The 9,167-nt window shown below is 43.0% G+C and overlaps 1 protein-coding gene across 5 annotated transcripts in view; it reads right to left on the reverse strand.

The window, feature by feature from the left end:
• Nucleotides 1-7,625, reverse strand: part of LOC132815678 (histone deacetylase 9-like) — a 766,519-nt gene extending 758,894 nt beyond the window's left edge. For 2 of the 5 annotated variants that reach the window (XM_060824725.1, XM_060824717.1), the window contains exon 1: nucleotides 6,696-7,625. The gene's annotated coding sequence lies outside the window, so the exon portion shown is untranslated. Of the gene's footprint in view, nucleotides 1-4,582; nucleotides 4,641-6,567 lie in introns of those variants that run through there. The other 3 variants (XM_060824724.1, XM_060824716.1, XM_060824718.1) reach the window with 2 other exon arrangements.
• Nucleotides 7,626-9,167: the final 1,542 nt, after the last annotated feature.

The raw sequence follows: 9,167 nt of genomic DNA on the forward strand, positions 1-9,167 counted from the left end.
TGACTCAGTCTCAAAGGGATCAATGTTTATTTTTGTTACTCACTCCTTTCATACATCCCTTTCAGAAGCCTGTACAATCTGTTTCCACATTTCTTGCTAGTTTGCTCTCATTTTCAATTTTGATTGATTGATCATCTTTCGCTGCTTTCCAAAGCTCATTCAATCATCAGGCTCACTATACTACTTTCAACTACATTCTTTATTGAGTTGCTTATAATTTGTAATTCTTGTTTATAATTTATTAATTTCATACTATCCTCAGCATCTATAGAATCATAGAGTCAGAGAGAAGTACAGCACAGAAACAAACCCTTTGGTCAACTCGTCCATGCCGACCAGATATCCCAACCTAATCTAATCACTCTTGCCAACAGCTGGCCCATATTCCTCCAAACCCTTCCTATTCATATACCCATCCAGATCCCTTTTAAATGTTGCAATTGTACTAGCCTTCACTACTTCCTCTGGCAGCTCATTCCATACACGTACCACCCTCTGCATGAAAAAGTTGTCCCTATCTTTCCCCTCTCACCTTGAACCTATACCCTCTAGTTCTGGACTCCCCACCCCAGGGAAAAAGACTTTGTCTATTTATCCTATCCATTCCCCTCAAGATTTTTTAAACCTCTATAAAGGTCACCCCTCAGCCTCCAATGCTCCAAGGAAAATAGCCCCAGCCTATTTAACCTCTCCCTATAGTTCAAATAGTCCAACCCTGGCAACATGCTTGTAAATCTTTTCTGAACCCTTTCAAGTTTCACAGCAACCTTCCGATAGGAAGGAAACCAGAATTGCACACAACATTCCAAAAGTGGTTTAACCAATGTCCTGTACAGCTGCAACATGGCCTCCCAACTCCTGTATTCAATACTCTGACCAAGAAAGGAAAGCATACCAAACATCTTCTTCACTATCCTATCTACTTGCGCCTCCACTTTCAAGGTCTCTTTGTTCAGCAACACTCCCCATTAAGTGTATAAGTCCTGCTAAGATTTGCCTTCCCAAAATACAGCACCTCGCATTTATTTAAATTAAACTCCATCTGCCACTCCTCAGCCCATTGGCCCATCTGATCAAGATCCCATTGTAATCTCAGGTAACCTTCTTCACTGTCCACTATAACTCCAATTTTGGTGTCATCTGAAAACTTACTAGCTATACCTCTTAAGCTCACATCCAAATCATTTATATAAATGATGAAAAGTAGTAGTTGTCCTGTAGAGGTTTTATTACTCATGGAATGCATGAGTAACTCTGAAGCAATTACTTGATTGTTACTGCACATTTTACTATAATTTCCCAACCATCTTAATTCAACATACACCAACGTAATTGTTTTTATTTAACATTAGTCTTCTAGCTTCAGATTTAAATATACCACATGAAAATCTATCATATCATGATCACTCATCCCCAACTCGGCAGAATTTGACAGATGTCAAAATCTTTTACAGTCGTATAGTTGTGGCGATTCCAGGGACAGAGTTGAGTAAAGATATGAAGGGATTTGAAATTATGGCAGATTATAAGCCAGTTGTGGGAGAGATGGATGACAGTGATTTGGTGTGATCTGAATTATGAGCAACAGAGTTGTGATTTATTTATTATCGTGTGTACTTTGTTACAAGATACAGCAAAGACTTTTGTGCAGTGTTGCCACTCTCCGATGCTATCTTCAAACACAGAAAAATAAACCAAAACATAGAATATCAAGACAGAACAATAAAGAAATTCATTGCCATAAATGCCATTGCCATGACCAAGCTCTTCATAAGAGGTAAGTAAAAAGATGAAAAGAAATGAGAAAAGTGGAAAGAATCAAAATGAAAAGGAATGCAAATGGAGTAGACAAGCCTCAGGCTCAGGAGCTCCATTCTTTTGGGGTGAGCTGAAGTAATTATTTTGTGAAGTACCTTGAGATATTTTAACATGTTATGTGTGCTTTTCATTCCATTTCTGCTTTTCATCATCTTAACTTAGGCCAGAGTCACTTTAATATACGCTAATTAGAATCATATTACTTCCATAAGAATCTGCTAGTATTTAATGGTCTGCTGAGCATGATAACCATGAACTTAACCTGTTAGGAATGAAAAGAAGCTCTCTCAAGATAAGTCAAAGTATTTCCTCTTTGGGGATTGCAGGAACAGATTGATTCTTTTGATTCCCATATGGATGTTTTGTGCTTCCACCACTCTTGGCTTTCCCACTCTTTTCACTTTCAAAGTGACTCCAACTTGTATCCCCTTCTCACCGAACGACTTGGTGCAGATCAGAAATCTCAATGCTTAATGATTTTGACTCACCCTAATCTGGCTAGCTGTTGAGAGGTGTGGTGCTGGAAAAGCACAATAGATCAGGCAGCATCAGAGGACCAGGAAAATCGATGTTTCGGGCAAAAGCCCTTCATAGGAGATCCAGCTAGCTGTCTCCCTTTACACATTTAAGGAATGCATCCAGCCAGGAGGAAGCAAATAATGCCTTAGTTGGCAAAATTTGGCAAGGTTACCCAGAAATTCTTCAGTGAAAAAGCTCCTGGGTCCAACAGGGTAAAATCCACCTGTATCTGACAGTTGCTTGCTGAAGCAACGTGTAATAATGGTTGATGTTTAAGTGAGACATGCTCATTTTGAGTGTTTGAGTGATGCTTGACTGTCCTCACTCTGTGAAGGAAATAGAACATTGCTATTACATGAGCACACATAAACGTACTCTCCTGAAGTAATTACCCCAAACCCCATCACAACATCCAAGACCTGAAATGCCATTAGCGTCATGACAGGATTATGGCAGTGAGAGGAAATGCCATATCAACCCACTTCTAACAGCAGGCACGTTCAGGAAAGGAACCCTGCCAAAGGAAATTGGTGTAGCAAAAAAAAACCCCACAGACTTGATGGATCAAATGCCAACTGTACTGTTGGGTTATTCACTTATTGTTTTCATTCCTCACATAAGATATTTGCTGCTCATTCATAATTTCCTTTGAGAAAGTGGTGGTGAACCAACTTGTTCTACTGTTGCAGACCACCTGATGTTGCCATACCTACAGTGCCATTAGGAAGAAAGTACCAGGCTTTTGGCCCAGAGACAGTGAGGGAACAGAAACATAGTTTCAAGTTAGATGGCGTGAGACTTGGAGGAGAACTTGGGTAGTAGTCCCACGCATGTCCCCCATCCTTGTCCCCCTGGATTTTGTAGAACACGGGCTTGAAAAGTTCTGTTGAACTAAATTGCTCCAATGTGTCTAGTTGATTGTACACACTGTTGCTCCCATACATTGATAGTGGAGAAAATTAATTTTCAACAAGGTGGATAGGCAGCCAATCAAATAGTCTGTTTAGTCCCAAATAGTTTTGAGCTGCTTTGATATTTTTGGAGCTGCAATCATCAAGAAAAGTGGAGAGTATTCCACCACATCTTCTGACTTGTAACTTGTAGATGTTGGAGAGGTTTTGGGAAGTCAAGGTAGGAGTCAATCACTAAAAAAATTCCCAGACTCTGATCTGGTCTTGGAGAAAGCATTTATATAGCTGCTCCATTTACTTTTCTGATCAATGGTGATCCATTGATGTTGATAGTTAGGATTTCAGCAATGGCAGTGCTGTTTAACATCATCGAGACATGGTTAAATTTTCAACATGATGGATAGGCAGCCAGCAAAAATGAAATCCCAATTCCTCCGCCTCTGCTGTATCTGCTCCCAGGAGGACCAGTTCCACCAGATGGTCTCCTTCTTTAGAGACCACAATTTCCCTTCTCACGTGGTTAAAGATGCCCTCCAACGCATCTCATCCACATCCCGCCCCTCTGCCCTCAAACCCCACCCCTCCAACCGTAACAAGGACAGAAACCCCCCCAGTGCTTACCTTCCACCCTACCAACCTTCACATAAAGCACAACATCTGACGACATTTCCGCCACCTCCAAACGGACCCCACCATCAGGGATATATTTCCCTCCCCACCCATTTCCACTTTCCGCAAATACTGTTCCCTCCGTGACTACCTGGTCAGGTCCACTCCCCCCAACAACCCACCCTCTCTTCCTGACACCTTCCCCTGCCACCGCATGAATTGCAAAACCTGCTCCCACACCTCCTCCCTCACCTCCATCCACGGCCCTAAAGGAGCCTTCCACATCCATCAAAGTTTTACCTGCACATCCACCAATATCATTTATTGTATCCGTTGCTCCCGATGCAGTCTCCTCTACATTGGGGAGACTGGACGCCTCCTAGCAGAGCGCTCTAGGGAACATCTCAAGGACACCTGCACCAATCAACCCCACCGCCCTGTGGCCCAACATTTCAACTCCCCCTTCCACTCTGCCGAGGACATGCAAGTCCTGGTAAGGATTTAGTAAGTATAGTCAGGATTTCGGCAATGGCAGTAGTGTTTAACATCATCGAGACATGGTTAAATTTTCTTTTGTTAAAAATGATTATTATATGGCTTTTGTAAGGTGTGACTATTACTTGCATGTTTATATGATTTTACCCCTTATGTGTGTGCTCCAGCAGAAACCCTTTTGAAAAATGCATCCAAATATAAGATTTTGCATAGTAATCTAGTTGTCTTACCTCAGTGCTCATTGTTAAATTACAAGTATTCTTTATTCCTCCACATTTTGTACCAGGAAGAACGCCTCATCTTCCGCCTCGGAACACTTCAACCCCATGGCATCAATATGGATCTCACCAGTTTCCCCTTCTCCCACCTCACCCCAGCTCCAGTCTTCCAGCTCAGCACTGCCCTCATGTCCTGCCTTATCTGCCTATCTTCCTTTCCACCTATCCAATCCACCCTCCTCTCTGACCTATCACCTCTATCCCCACACCCTTTCACCTATTGTACTCTATGCTACTTCCTCCCCACCCCCACCCTCCTCTCATTTATCTCTACACTCTGCAGGCACCCTGCCTCTATTCCTGACGAAGGGCCATTGCTCCTTCAATGCATTTGGGCTAATAAGTCCAGACTTCTCAATAATCATTTCTTCAACATGATTAACAGCCATCCCCCTCCAAACCCCATCACTTCAATTAAAACAGATATCAAGACTTTTCAAAAGCTTGGATCAAATGAACTTTCAAGTCACAGGTAATAGGATAGTTTTCTTAAAATCGTTCTGTACTACTCCATAAGTGTTGCATATTCAACAACTGGACAAATTAAATCTTCATTCTTCAAGCAGTTAACTAGCTTATTAGCTGTTTTTACAAACGCTATTGTTAGGTGAGCATGATTGATGTTTTTGTCATCCTAGCCAACAAACTGCACAAAGTAAATTGCAACAAAATCTTTCAAAGCTGTCTTTTCAATTGTCAGATGTTTCAATTTACACAGAAAACTCAAATTAAACTCCTTTTGCAATAGGGAAATATAGCCCCTTTTTTTTCTTTCAATGTAAATAATTCCTATGTATGAGTTATACATGGAATATTACCATGAATTTTTTTTATCAGTATGCTGCAATGTCATTTTCTTTCAGGGATAGTAAGGAGATTGTCCCCCCTTCAATTTTGGCTCTCGGAGATACCTTTCTTATAATCTCAGAGAAAGAAAACTCTGTTACCTTTCAGAAAAAGTCACTGTTGTTGGAAAAACACGTTTTATTCTGGGCAAGTGTTCTCAGATTCTCTTTAAAGAATGATACACCCCAGTTTGAATTAAATGCTAATTTGCTTTCTACTGATACCATAAATCAACTGTCAGCAGATATTGAACATTATTTGCAGCTCAGTTAAATTCAGTTCTTCATACGTTGGTGCTTCTGGTGAAAGTGCCTTTAAGTTTAGTCATCAAACGATCCACAATGAAGTACCTTTAGACTGTGACAAACATCTTCCAAACCCAACCTCCCACCTGCTCCTCATATCCCCTCTGTATAGACTGTTGGAATAGCAAACCAACCCGTTTGTACAAACAATTGCAGCACTGGAAGAATCAACACGTTATCCCAAACCTAATGTTTGCAATGATACGACTTAGAACATGCAGTACGTTAGAATTCTTAAAATCCACAGAGACAGGTGCATATCAGCTAGCGTGTCCTAACTCTAAGTAACATTTATTCTATTGCAAATTAAGTACATAACCGTGTATATAGGAAACACACAGGATCTGCCATTGCCTCTCAAAGTGATACATTTGCCGTTCGTCTGTTAATCACGCCATATATCCGTCGTTTGAACGATCAGGGAGAAGGTTTAAAACCAGTTACATGCAAGTAGCTAACACAAATCTGAATACATCAAATGAACTATTTATTTATTGGTCACAACACTGCTCCTAAAGCATGAAGACAACTTCCAGCGACAGGGGGATGAACGAAATGCCCACCTGTATGAAACTAACACCAGAGCAACTCCCCGCACACTGAAGACTGCAAACGAGAACCCAGGGAACAGGGTTGGGGAATAATCCCTCAGCATCACTACAGACTCAACTACCCTCTAATTCATCCGAAAACAACAATAAAGAATCGCTTTTGATTTGAATGAAGCGCTCCATCTATATCTCCTGCCTGCTACCGTGATGGTTAGTGCACAAACTGCAGAAATACCTGTGGGCACGCTTTCTGTCAGTGAACGCTTCTCGCCAGCTTCGTCAAGCTCCTTGCTGGCAAGTGTCACAATTTATATTCTCACTTTGTAATCGTGTTTGGATTATTTTGCCTTTCACCACTCCCACCTTGCGATCGAAGGCGACCTCCCAGCGTGCGGATCCCGCTCTCATGACAGGGTTAGGTGGACATCAGGAGCGGCGAGGGACCTTTCGGCTGAGATGAGGAGGTGCCTGGCAAGGATTGCGGAGTTGGGCGGGAAGCCGCGGTCAGGTCGAACCCGCCATGTTCCTCGGAAGCAGGATGAGGAAGAAGAGACAGTGAATGTTTTGAAAATCCAGCCTGCCACCGAGATGTGATCAGAGCCCGCACTAGTGGCAACACACGGTTTGAGCTTTCTAAAAATAGCAATCCAATAATGTGAGGAGTCTAGGAAACACAAAGTATGTATATAGCACATTCAGGCAGCGGCATGGATACAATTGGATGGAGTGAAAGTGCTTGCTTGTCCTGGTGATGGATAACATCAGTGCATAAAAAGGAAATGGTGCAAATTTAACCGCATTTAACAGTCCACACTTGTATAGATATAGTTCGTGTACAAACATGATCGTGGGCAGTTTTCTTATTACAACAGCTGTTTATTTGTCCTGTGGCTAAATTATGCCCACACTCGTGCCCCGTTCAGTCAAACCACCCTTCGATAGATTAGACATCAGATTTCACTCCACCGTTACACAGATTTCTCCCCGTTATAGAAGGGCCGACCAGCTGAAGAGGAAACCCGTGCCAGCAACGCTGAGGGTTCCTGTCCCGTGTGTGTCTGCTCTGCCGCCAATCTGATCAAACCACAGCCGGCTCGGGAAACCGAGAAACCGACTGACAATGATTAACACTCAGCTGAACATGGTGTGGATTTTGTTTTAGTTTTGAAGAGGAGGGTCAGGCTGCTGTCTGGCCATGATCTTGTGAACGATCATGTCAAGCAGTGGGGCTACAGGAAATGCGAACGGAAACCCCCGAGATCATCGTCAAATATGTTTTTTTTTACTTAGGGGGTGTTTCCATTTGATAAACACGTCGCAGATAATATTAACAACAAAGATATCTAATATCTTGAGCTTTGAATGAGGCCGAGTTAGGAATCTTTTTTTAAAATCTTTCTTGAATTCTATTAATCTTCATATGAACCTACATTGCTTTTTTTTGTTTTACCATTGCAGCACCTTCACTCCTCGGTTGCTAAATAAATGTGGAACTGAGTCGATAGTTTCACCCTGCCCCCGGGGCTATATACAGAAGTCTTTGGACGAGGTTACAGAGAAAGACCCACACGCTGATCGACCGGATTAGTTGTAGGGAGCACAGAGAGAACAGCAGCAGGATGAAGCATTCTCTCATGCAATGCAATCCCTGACAATAAGATGTGGCGCTGGAAAAGCACAGCAGGTCAGGCAGCATTCGAGGAAGCAGGAAAGTTTTCAGCCCGCTGTCTGACCTGCCGGGCCTTTTCAGCTTCATGTCTGTTGCCTCTGGTTTCCAGCTTCTGCAGTCCTTGCTGTCTCCCAATCCCTGACAAAGCCGATGGCACTGAGTAATTTATTCCTTTCAGTCGGGCAGAGTGGGCAAATGGTCTGATCCAGGGAACAGTCGAGAATGTGGCGCTGGAAAAGCACAGCAGGTCAGGCAGCATCCCAGGAGCAGGAGAATCGACGTTTCCGGCAAGAGCCCTTCCTCCTGATAGGGGAGAGGGATGAATGGCTGATGAAGGGCTTTTGTCCGAAACCTCACTGTCCTGGTCCTGGGATGCTGCCTGACCTGCTGTGTTTTTCCAGCACCACACTCTCGACTCTAATCTCCAGCATCTGCAGTCCTCACTTTCGCCTGATCCAGGTAACAGTTCGCTGCTTCTTTCGGATTGGATGTGAAGTGGATCTCTCCCGGTGGTTTGCTGAGAAATGCAGATAAAAGCCGTAGACCAACCACCACTCCTCTGGAGTTATACATACATATATATAAAACAACTGTCTCACTCGGGATTTGTTTTTATTCATTCAATGAATGTGTGTTGGACGGCTATCCTAACTGCTCTGGAGACGCTGTCCCTTTGAACCACTACAGTTCATGTGGTGTAGGTAGACCCACAGTACTGTTTGGAAAGGTGCTCTAAGTATTGGACCTGGGGCACTGAGGGCAAGACAAAACGTTCCAAGTCAGATGTGTGTGAGAATCCTCATGTGTTACTCCCATACACCTGCTCCCATTATTCTTCAAGTTAGTGGAGTGAGTTGAGGGACCTAGATAGTTTGGCCAATGAGATGGCCAATGACAGCAATGGTGTAGGTCCAAACTTTGTACCCATTGTGGTAGTACACGGAGGCCTGCTTCACTGCCTTACCCCTTAGTTGCAGACAGGAGACTCTCTATTTCTCTTCAATGGAGAGTGCTGCCTAGAGCTAATGTGGACCACAGTTACTTACCACATTATTATGGGTTTGAAAGGTAATGTTGAAGAAGAGATAACAAATTGCTGCAGTGCATCTTGTAGCTGATACACACTGCTGCATCAGATAGGCTGCTTTGTCATGGACATTGTTCAG

This window comes from Hemiscyllium ocellatum, chromosome 5, assembly GCF_020745735.1.
Source record: "Hemiscyllium ocellatum isolate sHemOce1 chromosome 5, sHemOce1.pat.X.cur, whole genome shotgun sequence".
In the NCBI taxonomy this organism is placed as follows: Eukaryota; Metazoa; Chordata; class Chondrichthyes; order Orectolobiformes; family Hemiscylliidae; genus Hemiscyllium; species Hemiscyllium ocellatum.